Here is a 15,211-nt window from a genome sequence, read left to right as displayed (position 1 = left end):
ACACCCACTTAGGTCTGACCTTCAACTTCGTCTCCTGTGCTAAAAGTGAACAATATTTTCCTTCTATTCCCCATTTAATGTACATTCCTGTGGAATATCTGGGAACTGTGACCAAGCATTGTTTATCTCTGCTACTGTAGATGTATATATCAGGAATCATTGTCTGCCCTCATTATTCACAAAAGAAGTAGAAGGACATAATCTTCCCATATTTAGAGAAACCCCCTGACAATAATACAACCTGTCCTGGTCAAGTCTTGTCCCCTGCTGGCACCTAGCACCCCTTTATATTGGCAACCATGAGCAGAAAACATGGGGGAAGCCCTGCCTCTAGAACACCCAAATTCATGCATGCGTTCTCCAGTGTCTGAGCTTGGGATGGGAAAGCCCAATACACTTTAGAACCCGACCGTGACATGTTTAGGAGTTTCACTGGAGGTATGCATTGCTGTTTCACTCGTTAGTGAATGAGGACATTTAGGCTCTAGTCACCGCCTTGGCTCACACTGAAGCCTGCACTGCACATTAAGCTCTAAGAATTCAAACAGGAGCATGGCATTTGAAAAATGCTAATTCTGAGCCTGCTGTGTAATCTCTGGTTTTGCATGTACAACAATGTCTTTGTTCATGGGAATAGCCCTAGTTCAGAGTATGATGGCGATAGCAATTCCATGAAAGGAAAATGTTTGTCTTCCTCAAAGGAAAAAGGGCCAGATATCTTCAGAGCTTTCAGATGAATGTTGACTAGTCCAGTGATCTCTAGCTCTAAGACAGGCTAATATTCATGCAACTGCGGCCAGCTACAGAATAAACCCTTGGGATTAGTGAGGAGTTATGCTCATCTTTGGCTCATGGGTTGCCCCAACTCTACAGGCGATTCCTGTTTTTTTACCACACTTACAAATCACCCAAGCTGAAACTCTGCTTTTCACATTCAAACTTTCAGATAAAGCAAATGCCACTTGCCTAGTACTATACAGTCCACCCAGTTTCTGCTCCAATTTTGCACCTATTTTAACAGGTTTTATTGCCCCCTATCTATTAAAGCCTTCTAATTTGTGTATAATGGGGAATTTTAATATATGGTGGTTTATGGTTAATGACCGTGTTACATTGGGGCTGATTACGATGGCAGGTGGACTTGAGTCCACCCGCCATTGTAGCGGGATCTGTAGTGTAGCTCCTATTTTCCCAATAGGCTCTGCGCATTGGAATAGTACCTACAGCAGTAAAGGCCTAGGCCAGACGTTAACTAGGTCTACTACTGTCGATACTAGACTTAATTTTTGGGTTTGCCAGCTAAGCTCAGAGTTCGCTAGAAACTTTCTCGAATGTTCAAGGAAGGATGAACTCCCCTGATTAGACAAGAAGGGATTTAGTTTCTGACAACCATAGAACATGACAACTTTGCTCTCCCCTAATCAAGAGTCAATCTCAAGAGTCGTGTGAGCACAAGGCAATTATTTTACTCAGTCAGTACGTGCATTCTTAGTCTCATCAGAATGTAGAGAAAAGGAAGAGACGGGCGTGTTCAATAAAAGATGTTATTTATTGATCAGTCTCTTTTCTCGTACAAGAGAAATGGATCGATATTATTGCGATACTTATAGTTAAGTAAAGTGCATACATTAGAAGCAATAGTATAAAATAATACTGTAAAAACATTGATATGGTTTCTGAGCCATATGATGTTTAAAATGATTAAAATATATTTACATACACATATACATTTGACTAAATGTACTCAACTGGTGTTTCTAAATACGCCTACCCCGTGTACCTGACCTAAGTCTAATGCGTGGGCGGGAATAGAAAGTTACAGTTTAAGTTAAGTTTGTTTTTGCCAAGTGAATAACTAAAGAATTCTCTGTGAGGGGTTATTCAGTTCTGTACCTGGAAGTTAGGATGAATGAGGAATGGTATCTCTTTCTCTGCTCTCGATATTCCAGGCTGCCTGCGAGGGCTGCCCAGAAGCGCCGGTGCTGGGTCTCTCGGCTTGAGATAGCAGCGCGTCTCTCAGCGCGTCAGGAAGGCGGGGCTGCTGCCTGCGGGGTCTGCTTCTGCTCTCGGCTTCGGCAAGTATGGCTGCTCCGTCTTGTCACCACGCGTGTGTTTGCATAGGGCAAGGTCGGCAATATTTATACCTTAAAGGTGCCGAGATTGACGTAAGGATGGACATAGGTACGTCAATAAAGATGTCATACGACTTGCTCGTTAGCACATTCTTTACTAAAGTTCTCTGTGAAATCAAAACAATGGCCGCACGGATTATCCAGGTTGTCATAGGTTTGATTTGTTATGAGAACGTCGTATGCCTTATCAGGGGCTGGAGGAATGTCGCTTGTCTAATTAGATCTCAAGCGTTATGACCTAATCAGATAACACGTTCCTGTGCCGTAGTGTGACTGCGTCAGATAACGGTATCTGCATCATGGGGGATTTCTTGCCTCATGGGCTGACTGTTAGTTAACTAGCTAGTAAGTTTAACCAGAATAGGGTCAGGAATAGGGGGATCGAATCAGAACCTATAGAAATACACGACACCCACTCCACGCTAACTATGGTCATATCTACTAATCTATGCATAGTATAACATAGTACAACATACTATAGAGTATAGTGTATACCTTACCACCCCAAAATACATAAATGCATTTCGAAATTTTCAAATATACTGAAAAATTGCAGTCATATATATTGTATGCACTTAAGCTATGAATTAGATGCAAAAGTGAACACGCATTGTTATGCATTATTGATTGTTGGTATATGAGAAATACACATGAAATGGCTCTTAATATGGCTATACAGAAAAAAAGTCGAAACCATTTCATCACATAAAATCTATTGCGAACATACCAGCGGGCAGCTAAAGTCTATAAAGTCTATAAAGTATCTAAAATAGAAATCTTAGTTCTCTAGGAATAGTCTCTTACTTTAAGCAGAAAATCAGTGTCCCGGGAAAAAATATATAGAAAAATATTTTAGGGGCTTGCTGAAAAAAGTTGCTGTCCGTGAACTGGATTGTAATTGTTCATGTGACTTTATTTTTAAAGTTGAAGGCCGAATTCAGGGAACGCCGTGTGCGAGTTTACTCAAAAGTCTCTATTTCTGTTACGGAGAGAACATCATATCATTCAGGCTTTCGAAAAAACTGTCAACAGCTTCATGGGAAAGTTCCACTAAGTCGGAAATAGGGGTAACCATGCATTCATGCGCATGATTGTCTCCATTGACATTCTGATTTGCATTGCTGACAGAAGGTCGTACCTGTTCGATGCTGCTTTCATCTTGAACTTCACTACTCTTCAATCGCAGTGGTGAAGATTCCAGGAATGCCGTCATCAGAATTGGCAGCCTTTGAGGGCAGCACAGTGCGTGAACCTTGGTCGGAACCAACAGTGTATCTGCATCCACCGGCGCATCCGATTGTAGCGTCAGACAGGTGTCTAACACGCATTCTTCTCCGCATAGCAGACACCTTAGTACAGGTAAAACACACCTTTGCCACATTGGTCGAAATGATAGAAACCAAGTCATGTTTAGGTCTCTAAGCCGGGATAGTCCCAGGATTTTTGATATCCGGTCCCGGTATCCAATGGCTAGGATCGTATCTTCCATTGTCGCGAGAGTTTGATCTGTGACATGGGTTGCCATAACGAAAAATAAGGACTAGGAATAGGATTCCTGCAATTAGTCCTAGGATCAGGGGAAGTCCGCCAAAAATCGAATGGACGAAGTCTGGAAAAATACCCAGTATGGCTTTGAATGGTGTTAATGCCATCGAAAATACTGTCTTAAATACCTTTGAGACCCCTGTGGTATCAGAAATATTTAAGATTTCGCTCAGGATTTCCGCGAAATGTACGGGGGAATTAGTTGATAATAATGTATGTATCTCTGCAGTCGTCCTTGCGACTTGTAGATCATACGTTTCTTTAGATGACGTGAGCCTTGTAGGCGTCTGAAGAAGCACTGTTTTCATTCTGCTTAAAGTGTCTATTCGAATAGAAGTAATTTTCAAACTGGGCCATGCCCTCGCCTCCCTGTCTGGAAAGGAGCTGGGGAACAGAGAACGTCCACAGCACTTGACCTTCGCCGTCGTAGTGACGAGATAAGGAGTCCCGGGCATAAGACTACAGCATCTGCGGTCTACAATAAGAATGTAACTCCCATTATAGAGTCTTTGAAAGAATGGTTCTATTTCAGTTGCAGGTGCGCCTTGCTGGTGACATGAAAGGTTGTATGAATTCCCTTCACAGGCTCCGTGCAAACTAATACCGTTACACAGAAGCGTGCCGCTTAGTGACATAGCACAATTGTTGCCACTAAGAAACACTTTCTGTCCTTTGTTACTGACACATGCATGTGAATAGGGCAGGTTCCATGTTGTTTTAAGGTACCCCTTTCCCAATTTCTCGTACATGCCAGCCTGTATATATTTTTGGCAGTATTGAAACCTGAAGGTTGAGATTGGAATATTTATGATTCCGTGGATTATCCATTCACTGACAGGTCGTTCTGACATTGTCAACGGTAATCTTTCTAGTTTTTCAATGCTCAAGATTGTATAATCAGCACCCTTCTGCGCCATACCGATTTGTCTATCAGTAAGGTTAAAGATTTGAAATAGTGACGTTGTGTTGATTAAACGCCAAGGCACATAGCCTGAACGCAGATTTTGTAACGTCCAGCCAAGCTGTACAATAGAACGCAATTGTGACTGACCATGTTGTAATAACAGTAAGTCTTGCGATAATATATCGATTGCTGAAGACACAATGCTGTCCAATGAAAAAATTCTGGAGGACAGAGTCATTAACCCATTGTCCACTACAGAAAGTGATTTTTCCAAATTAATACGGTCAATTTCCCGTATTCTTTCTGCTGTCTCAATTTGAGTAACCTTCCAGGCCTCATTGTATGCTGCATATACAGAGGCTGCTATGAAACGCTTTTGACGCTGTTTGCGTGGTCCCATTATGAAATCACGCAAGTCAGCACCATCAGTAAGTAAAGTTAGGTGTTGCTTAATTTCAGGCAGTGTGGAAGTTTGTAGCCATTGAAGGCATAATTTGCCCACACTGTAGGTTGTTATTATCCCTGGGTGATGTCTTTGGGGATATCTAGGGTCTGGCCTGTTCATTTTGAAACCCTGTGTTTTATTCAGGAATCTATCTTGACAGTTATTTGTATCTGTGGGCCAGATCAACCATTGTTTCCAATCAGGATGTGTTCTGTTTCGGTTAAGTATATGGTTTATGTCTATTTCTTCATCTGTTTCAGAGTTATTGCTAAACATTGTTGGCTTTGGAATAGACAGGTTATTTAAATCTTTGATTTTGGCTAAGCCAAGACAGGTGGTTTGTTGAACGGTGTCATTTAAAAATATCATTTGTTCTGGGATCATGCAGGCTCTAAACAAAGCTTCTATACCCTGTACTTGCCATTCTTTTGTACCCCAAACACTTTTCAAATCAACATGTTTGTCCCAATAATCAAATCCAAAAGTATTCATTTTTTCAAAGAAAGAATCTGAATATATCAATTTTGTGTTGGTTATCATGGTTTTCATCCCTGTCTTGTTTGACAATTTGTAATAAAATGTTTCAGCATTAGTTATGTTAAAACCTGAAAAATATGAATATTTGCCATACACGGTTCTAGAGCTCCCTTTTGGAGGTGTAGCACAATGTTCCCATTGATTAAAATTTAAAACATTTCTAGGTTGTGCAGATTTATGCAAGAAATGGTTACCATAATGGTTATAGCAGTACATGCTGTCATAATTTGTAGAACCCTGCAAATAATCATGTTTTGTAAATTTAGCAGACATTACTAAGTCAGACATCATATTGTTTATACTTTCAAAGTCCCAATCATCAGCAAATGAGTTTGGTTTTGCAAAGTCACTCAAGGAGATCTTGATTTGGTGTGGATATTTCAGGATCTCGACCGGACCATAAATTTCATAGTCAGTGTTGTCCCAGGCTACCCCACCAGATATTGGAATTGCTGTGAAGTTGGCTGAAGAAAGTTCTGAAGAAAGTTCTCTTTTCTCGACGTGTGAAGATGTGTGTGGTTTGAGGACCAAGTTGATGTTCTGACTTGCTGTGTCCATTTTAGCATATTTTCCCTCAATGAAGCGTCCCAAGGTAAATACCATGATGAGCCAAAGTGTGAGGATAAATGCACCAAAACCCACCCAAAATTCAATCCATGGAGAAACCAGATATGTTTCTTTCAGTTGTTTCAAAAGTTCCTTCGCTTTGTCTTTAAAGGATTTTGATGATGGCTGTGTCTTTTGTTCGCTGAAGCCTTCAGAGGAATCATCGAAGTTGATGAAGTAACCGGATGCAGTTCTGTCAATTGTTCCAATTGGTTCAGGATTTTTGTTTCTCGCATTTTCACTTGGTACTTCTGTATAGATTGGTGTGTCTCTGCTAAATGTCTTTATTTGGGTTTTCAGAGGTCTAAGTTCTATTGCATTGTTGCATAGTCCTTGTTGTTCTTCTGTAGGCGTTTCGAATGTGATGAGCCTCTTTGATAGGACCTCTGTACTGGTAGCAAACCTTGGTGTTCTGCTACTTATTGGGAGTCCACTTGGCCTACTGTTGGTTATCGGCCACATGTTGTGGTTTTACCAGGTCGATGGATACAACTCGGTTCTCCTTTTTTCCAGCAAGTGGCGGTAGTACAACTGATCTTGTCCCGTTGACAGACAATACAGGAACTGCTTTTCTGTAAGAAGGCCCAAATTCCTTCTTTACCGCGATCTTCTCCCTGACTAGATCCCCGACTTTTGGAATCCAGACAGGTCTTGCTGGGACAGGTGGTGATTCTTCAGTGGTCGTTGGCTGTTCTTTCAACTGTATGTTGCTCAGGTCTTTTCTTGTTTTGTTTAAGTCCTGCAAAATAGCCAAACGGTCTTTGACATCAAAGCTTTTTTCTGTTACCACTGAAGTCTGACTATCAAGGTCAGAGATCAACATCCTAGTTCCGAATAATAATTCGTACGGACTGAATCCCTTCAGAGAATTTCTTGGCAAGTTATTTAGACTACGTTGGACACTTATTAGATGTTTGACCCACCCAGCTCCCGAACCTAATATCCTTTCTATTATAGATTGCTTTCTGTCTTGGTTTTTTCTTTACACCATCCCATACCCTCAGGAAGGAAGTGAGAAGATTCCCGCTGGGCTGTGCTCATTTGGCCATTCTTTCCCCCCCCCAGGCTGGATTGCCTGAGAAAAAGAAAAAAATGGTCGAACGTAGCATGCTCTTAGCGTATATGCCATTTAGACTCGCAAATCTTGTATAACAGTCCGGACGTCAGCCGAGTGCTGTGGATCTACATTATAAGTGGAACTAGCCTGTATATGTTAATCGCAAGCCATTCTTTTTAGTGGTGATGTTATCTGCCTTGATACGACGAGGTATTAAACTGCTTCTCTCCCCACTGCGATCTCTGTTGCAGTTTGGGCAGTTTTTTACAAACATGGTGTAGTGCAGGCTCATGCCTGGCCACCAGTACCGTGATTGTAATTCTTCCAGAGAATCTTTTAATTTAAGGTGTCTGAGACCCTCGCCCATGTGTGCGTCTGCGATTAACAAGTTTCTCCTGTCCATGTTTGGAATCACTCTATCCCCCACTCCAGGGATTCGAGCAAAAGGGACGGAGTTTGCATCGATTATGTATGTATAATTGAGTGGATAGTTGATCGGTAACGCTGAGCAGTCGCCTTTTGATGACGTTTTCACCGCCAGCAATGTTTCGCCGTCAATGTATTTTAATGTACGCTTTTTTCGATCTACGGGAGCCGGTTTACTGGCTGCCGCTGCGGCTGTTTCAGCCAATGAATTCCCTACAACGTGAACGCCATCACGCTGGTGACTCAGTGAGTGTGTCACGTGAGTCTTTGGTAGTTCTTTTTTCAAAAGAGCTACTTGTTCCCAGAGCAGTCTCTGCTTTATTGGTGCATCTGTGTCATCTTTGTAACCGTTCTGAATCCATTTCTGCAAATCCTTGTTATATGCTTTGACGCAGAAATATGAATCTGACACTATAAGTGTCGGGAATTCGCGATCCGCATTATCTAGCGCCATTTTCAAAGCTATTATTTCAGTTTGTAGTTCTGAATTAGTTTCTACTGAGTGTGATTTTGTTAATAGAGGTCTTAGTTTACCTCCGTGCCACACTTCTTTTGTAATCTCACATGTGGGATTGTATGCATGTTCTCCCCAAACGGAGGGTTGGGCATGTCCGTCTGTATAGATTACACAGGCGTAATGTCAAAGAGGCAGAATGTCGATTGGCAGAGGATACGTTTTTTCATATTTTAGATTTTTTAATTCTTCTAGTTCTTAAAAAACTGTTAACCAGGCAATACTTGATAATTCATATCCTCCGTACTGGATTTTCAGATGGGCAATTCTGGACTTTTTGAAGTTGAATTTGTAACCCTCTGCAGCGAAACCAAGTATTATGATGTTCACTCTTTTCAAGTGAGTTTCCAAGTCATCATCTGTTAAGTAAATGTCATCGACATAAGATAATGCTTCATCATCATATAGTTGTAGTAATTCTGTTACTCTCGCTGAGAATACCCCCGGGCTGTTCTTGTACCCCTGGGCTAACCGACAGAATTGTTTTTGAGTGCCATTTACTGAGAAAGCTGTTAAATATCTGCTCTCTGGTGCTATGTTTTGACAAAAGAATCCGTTGGAGATGTCCAAGGTTGTTTTGTATTTTTTGCGCACTATGTTATTCATTAGTGCAGCACTGTGTGAGTTTTGCACTGCAAAAGTTTTGCAACATGTGTTAAGGTGTCGGTAATCCAAAACTAGGCGATATGAATTGTCTGGTTTGGAGACCGGAAACAAAGGATTGTTCATTTGTGAGGTGCAAGTTTCAATCACCCCCTGGTATTCTAGCTGATCTAGTATTTCATTTACTTGTTTTTTAGCTTCTTGCTTAATTGGGTACTGCCTTTGTGCAGTAGGTTGTGATTTTAACTGGACTTTGTGAGGAGGAGAATCCTCATCCCATCCTACGTGATTTTTATATAAAGCAGGTGCTAAGGCCACTGCCCACTTTCTAGCAAGTGTGTATTTTTTATGAATCGGTATTTGATTCGAGAAGGCAGGCATAATTACTTCTTCGCCATGAGGGCACTCCCTGACAAACTCCGGTGGCCAGTCTTTTTCAGCTAGAAGGATGTCATAGCCCTTGGATAGGTTATCCCAAAATAGTCCCCTTATTTTCCTAGTCTTATCTCCCTCTATACGTAATGTTATCTCGTATATTTTGTGGGGCTTGCTAACTCTGGTATCTGCAGTTTCCACTTGAAGGTATTCATTCGTGTCCACTGTCTCCAGATGATTCATAAGGACTTTGCGAGCTATGCTCACCTCTGCTGCGCTGTCTAGTATTGTCTGAGCCCATTCTCCGTTTTTCAGTTGTGTCCTCAGTATTCTCGGCATTGTTAACTACCTTGATACTGGCTACCTTCTTTTTTGGAAATTGTGATTTCTTTTTCAGTTGAGCAGGTTCCTTGTCTTTGGACTTGGCGTGCTCTTCTGATCGTCCTCTTCTTTCCGATTTCTGCGAGGAATTCTGAAAAGATTGAGACGGACGTGTATCAATGTCTTGATATCTATCAGGTTTTTTAATATTATCCCTATTTCTAAGGTTATATCTATTCCCAGAGGGTTCACTCTGAGGTGACCTTTGTCTCGGGTTTGGAGATTTCTCTCTTCGCCTAGGAGACCTTCCTCTGGACTGGAATTTCTTTTCTTTAGGATTGGATTGTTTATTTCCATCCCAGTTCTTTTTTGGTGAATTATTATTAAAAAATATTTTTTCTGGACTTGTAGTCAGTTGCGGTTTTACTGGTATTCCACCTAGACTATCTCTGCCTAGTTCTTCATAGGATTTTTCTATGATTCTGGCAATTTCAGCTGGTTGGTCTGCTATATCTGTCTCTTTTAACCTCTGGCGGATCGCCACGTTTGCTGCTTCACCCTTTATGTTGGCTAGTAATATAGCCGAGACCTGCTTGAAGTCTTTCAGTAATTTCATACCAAGAGTTAAAGCAGGTTCTGGACCGTATTCATCTTGAATTTGTTTTAGCACATCTGGTATTACCGAAATGGATGGAACACCGTGCGTTTTTGTGTAGATTGAAGCAAAGACCGTACCCCAAGTGTCACAGTCCTCAATGTGTGGTGCGATTCCCATTGGGAGACATATAGTCAGAATCCTGTGCTTTTCTAATGGGGTGGTGTCAGGAAACACCGCCTCTATTTGGGTGATTTTCTGTGCCAACCAGAATGGTATCTGTTCCCGTTTAGCTGGAACTTTACCTAGGCAGGATTGGATGTTCTGTGGTGTGATTTTATTTGTGTTCCCCTGGTGAGGGGTCAGCTGTGGAATTTTAATCGCTGGCTGAATTGTTGAAGTCCGCATTACATACTGAACTAATTGTCTGTGAATTTTTAGTAGTTGTTTTAGCTGTATTAATAGCTCTGGTGCAGTCATCTCGTCGATGTCTGGATGTGGTGTGTATCCGGCTAAGACCGGCCACGTTGCTCCTGGTCTTCCTAAAGGACCGAGCCTTGTAATGTGATTATTATGTTTTAGGGCGCCATCAAATAAGAGCAAATGCTCTTGGAATTTGAGTGGTACTTCCACCTCCTCGAAAGGAGTGTACTCATTAGGAGGTTCCTCTACTTTGTAATAGTGGAAGTACTTTGTTACAGCATTTGCTGCTGGAAAATGTATCCATGTATAGTATACCTCTGTCTGCCGATATTCGTGTGCCTCAATTACGAATATGACTGTGCCACCTCTAGGTGTCAGTCCATTTTCTATAAGTTTTAAGGTTATAGATCTCCTTTTGATGACCGGAATGAGTATTATATCCGGGTCTGCTGTTTGCATGGTAGCATCAGCATCTGCGAGTTCAGTTGCTAATCTAACTGCCTCTCTTTCATCATCACTCTCTGCCATTTTACAGACAGGATGGTATTATGTTTGTTTGCAGATCAGGTTTCTTTATGGAACAAAGATTAGGTGCACAATATTTTGGAACTGTTTTATCCTTCAACGTTGACTAGACCAAGAACCATACATAGGAGTTCCCTCCTGCGAGGTTTTGGAGGATATAACCTTTCACCCACTCCAGACGTCTTTGGAGTATTTGGGAAAAGGGGTCTGAGTGAGAAAGCACGACTGAGTTACTCTAAATGTCTTACGTTAGTTTTATCGCCCTTTCCAAACGCGTTGGGCGCCATGTAGTGTAGCTCCTATTTTCCCAATAGGCTCTGCGCATTGGAATAGTACCTACAGCAGTAAAGGCCTAGGCCAGACGTTAACTAGGTCTACTACTGTCGATACTAGACTTAATTTTTGGGTTTGCCAGCTAAGCTCAGAGTTCGCTAGAAACTTTCTCGAATGTTCAAGGAAGGATGAACTCCCCTGATTAGACAAGAAGGGATTTAGTTTCTGACAACCATAGAACATGACAACTTTGCTCTCCCCTAATCAAGAGTCAATCTCAAGAGTCGTGTGAGCACAAGGCAATTATTTTACTCAGTCAGTACGTGCATTCTTAGTCTCATCAGAATGTAGAGAAAAGGAAGAGACGGGCGTGTTCAATAAAAGATGTTATTTATTGATCAGTCTCTTTTCTCGTACAAGAGAAATGGATCGATATTATTGCGATACTTATAGTTAAGTAAAGTGCATACATTAGAAGCAATAGTATAAAATAATACTGTAAAAACATTGATATGGTTTCTGAGCCATATGATGTTTAAAATGATTAAAATATATTTACATACACATATACATTTGACTAAATGTACTCAACTGGTGTTTCTAAATACGCCTACCCCGTGTACCTGACCTAAGTCTAATGCGTGGGCGGGAATAGAAAGTTACAGTTTAAGTTAAGTTTGTTTTTGCCAAGTGAATAACTAAAGAATTCTCTGTGAGGGGTTATTCAGTTCTGTACCTGGAAGTTAGGATGAATGAGGAATGGTATCTCTTTCTCTGCTCTCGATATTCCAGGCTGCCTGCGAGGGCTGCCCAGAAGCGCCGGTGCTGGGTCTCTCGGCTTGAGATAGCAGCGCGTCTCTCAGCGCGTCAGGAAGGCGGGGCTGCTGCCTGCGGGGTCTGCTTCTGCTCTCGGCTTCGGCAAGTATGGCTGCTCCGTCTTGTCACCACGCGTGTGTTTGCATAGGGCAAGGTCGGCAATATTTATACCTTAAAGGTGCCGAGATTGACGTAAGGATGGACATAGGTACGTCAATAAAGATGTCATACGACTTGCTCGTTAGCACATTCTTTACTAAAGTTCTCTGTGAAATCAAAACAATGGCCGCACGGATTATCCAGGTTGTCATAGGTTTGATTTGTTATGAGAACGTCGTATGCCTTATCAGGGGCTGGAGGAATGTCGCTTGTCTAATTAGATCTCAAGCGTTATGACCTAATCAGATAACACGTTCCTGTGCCGTAGTGTGACTGCGTCAGATAACGGTATCTGCATCATGGGGGATTTCTTGCCTCATGGGCTGACTGTTAGTTAACTAGCTAGTAAGTTTAACCAGAATAGGGTCAGGAATAGGGGGATCGAATCAGAACCTATAGAAATACACGACAGATCGGGACCGCCCGCCTGTAATGCGGAGGTCCTGCACCCCTAATTATGATGCAACCGCCACCGCGGTGGTCGCATCTGGCAATTTAACATTGCGGCGGGGCGTTTTTTGCTAAAAAAAACAACACATTTTGGCTGCAAGGACTCCAATAATTACAAGCCAATTTAACAGCTCCCCCTCCACGCAAAAATTGTAGAGAAAGCCATTGATACCGGACTCTGTCTGTTTATCAAGAACAATGATCTCCTAGATGCTACACAATATGGCTTTAGAAGCCAGCATAGTACTGAGTTAGTGCTGAGTTAGCTTTGATTACCACCTCTTAGGAAATCAGGCAAACTCTCGATAAGTGCGGCAAGGCTGCTCTGATTTTATAAGACCTCTCTGCAGCGTTCAACACAGTCAATCACCCTCTTCTTATTGATCACCTCGTCGCCTTGGGTATTAGGGGCAAGGCGCTTAAGCTCCTTAAACCTTTTCTCTCTGATAGAGAGCAGTTTGTGGAGCTTGATGGTTTCAAGTCTACCTCCTTTTCTCTTCCTTGCGGGGTCCCAGAGGGTTACTTTCATAGCCTGACTCCCTTTTTAATCTATGTGTAACTCCCTTGCCAACCTTATAAAGTCTTATGGTTTCACAGTTGTGTCATACGCCGATGACACACAAATGAGGTATCACTGGCCAGCATCCCAGAGGACACTGCTTACAGATTCCATGACTGTATGCATGAAATTGGAAACTGGATGTCTAGTAACTGTCTGAAGTTAAACTCTGGAAAAGCAGAGGTCATTCTATTCAGGAGGAATACCTATTTTTTATCTCCTAATTGCTGGCCACAGTTAATGTGAGAGCTCCCCTCCGCAGTTACCAAGGTAAACAAGCATGGCATAACCAATAGGTCTCGCTTTTGGTACCTTATAAGTATTTAGTTATACAGCACAATATCTTTGGTGCAACAACATCAACTGTTGCATGGCTAAATACATAAGGTACAAGGTTTAGCCATGCAACAGCTGATGTTGTTGCACCAAGGATATTGTGCTGCAAAACTAAATACTTATAAGGTCCCAAAAGCGAGACCTATTGGCTATGGCAATGCTTGTTTCTACCTTTCACCTTGTGGGTGGTGACTCCCACCACCTTTGTCAAGCACCAGTGGCTGACAAACCAGAACAAAAAGATCCGGTCTCACACTCGGAGCCAAGGGGAGAAACACAAGCCTTTTTCCCAGCGAGCTGGAGGAGGGGAGGAACATTTTCTGGCATCTGCGTGTTTCTCGCCTCATGTGTTTTGTCGGTGGCTGCAGCAGCACTGCCCCCTCCTGTCAGAGCAGAGCGCAGGAACAACAGAGCACATGGCTGGCAGCACACAATGAGCTGCGTGCACACTTGCCAACCTCTAGAGCACGCACGGCGAGGCACACTGCACGAGCACATGTGCGTCCGATCATATGCTGGGGGGGAGTGCTTATAATTTACTCAGCCACCTTGCTGTTTTAAAAGGGACAGCGTAAAAGTAAAAAAAAAAGACTAGGCACACTGCCTTTTAATTAAGGTCGGTTGGTAAAATGTTCACAAGATTTTTGACACGTGGTCAATTTCTCGACAGTAGGTGCCACTTAAACCCGCAAAGATATGTCGAGTTGGTGCTGGTTGGGCATATTGTTTACTTGCTGCAAACGTCCTTGCTGTTGTGAAGTATGTGTTTCTTTTTTCCGATTGCTAATCGGTTGTTTTATGTTTAACTTATTTCTTGCTCTCTTGTAAAGCTTACTAATGCCTTTGGGGCAACTCCACGCTGAATAAAAATCGCAAAATAAACATTTGTGATCGTGCAGCTCAAAAAATACACTTAATGTACCAGTCACCGATACACCAAATGGTCACAACAATAGTTGATTCAACATGCTACAATATGTTAAAGTGCTTCGAAATGGTCCAATTTGATATCTGACAGACTATCGCGGCACCCGAGCTTTACTTTTAATGTTAAAAGTAAAGCGCGGGTGCCGCAATTATAGCAAAAGTAAAGAAATAGAAAAAAAACATCTATTTCTTTACTTTTGCTATAATCGCGGCACCCGCGCTTTTGCTTTTAACATTAAAAGTGAAGCGCGGGTGCCGCGATTATAGTAAAAGTAAAGAAATAGTTTTTTTTTTCTATTTCTTTACTTTTGCTATAATCGTGGCACCCGCGCTTTACTTTTAATGTTAAAAGTAAAGCGCCAGTGCCGCGATTATAGTAAAAGTAAAGAAATAGATGTTTTTTTCTATTCCTTTACTTTTGCTATAATCGCGGCACCTGCGCTTTACTTTTAATGTTAAAAATAAAGCGCTGGTGCCGCGATTATAGCAAAAGTAAAGTAATAGAACAAAAATCTATTTCTTTACTTTTGCTATAATTGCGGCACCCGCACTTTACTTTTAATGTTAAAAGGAAAGCGCGGGTGCCGCGATTATAGTAAAAGCAAAGAAATAGAAAAAAACATCTATTTCTTTTCTTTTGCTATAATCGCGGCACCGCGCTTTACTGTTAACATTAAAAGTGA

The 15,211-nt window shown here is 41.9% G+C and overlaps 1 protein-coding gene across 3 annotated transcripts in view; it reads left to right on the top strand.

Annotated features, from left to right (window-relative positions):
* CCDC81 (coiled-coil domain containing 81) overlaps positions 1-15,211 on the top strand; it is a 241,687-nt gene that overhangs the window by 105,207 nt on the left and 121,269 nt on the right. The window lies entirely within an intron of this gene.

The sequence above is a fragment of the Lissotriton helveticus genome, chromosome 8, assembly GCF_964261635.1.
Source record: "Lissotriton helveticus chromosome 8, aLisHel1.1, whole genome shotgun sequence".
NCBI classification, from domain to species: domain Eukaryota; kingdom Metazoa; phylum Chordata; class Amphibia; order Caudata; family Salamandridae; genus Lissotriton; species Lissotriton helveticus.
Note: the sequence above shows the minus strand (reverse complement) of the source record. Positions and strands in the feature narration are given on the sequence as shown.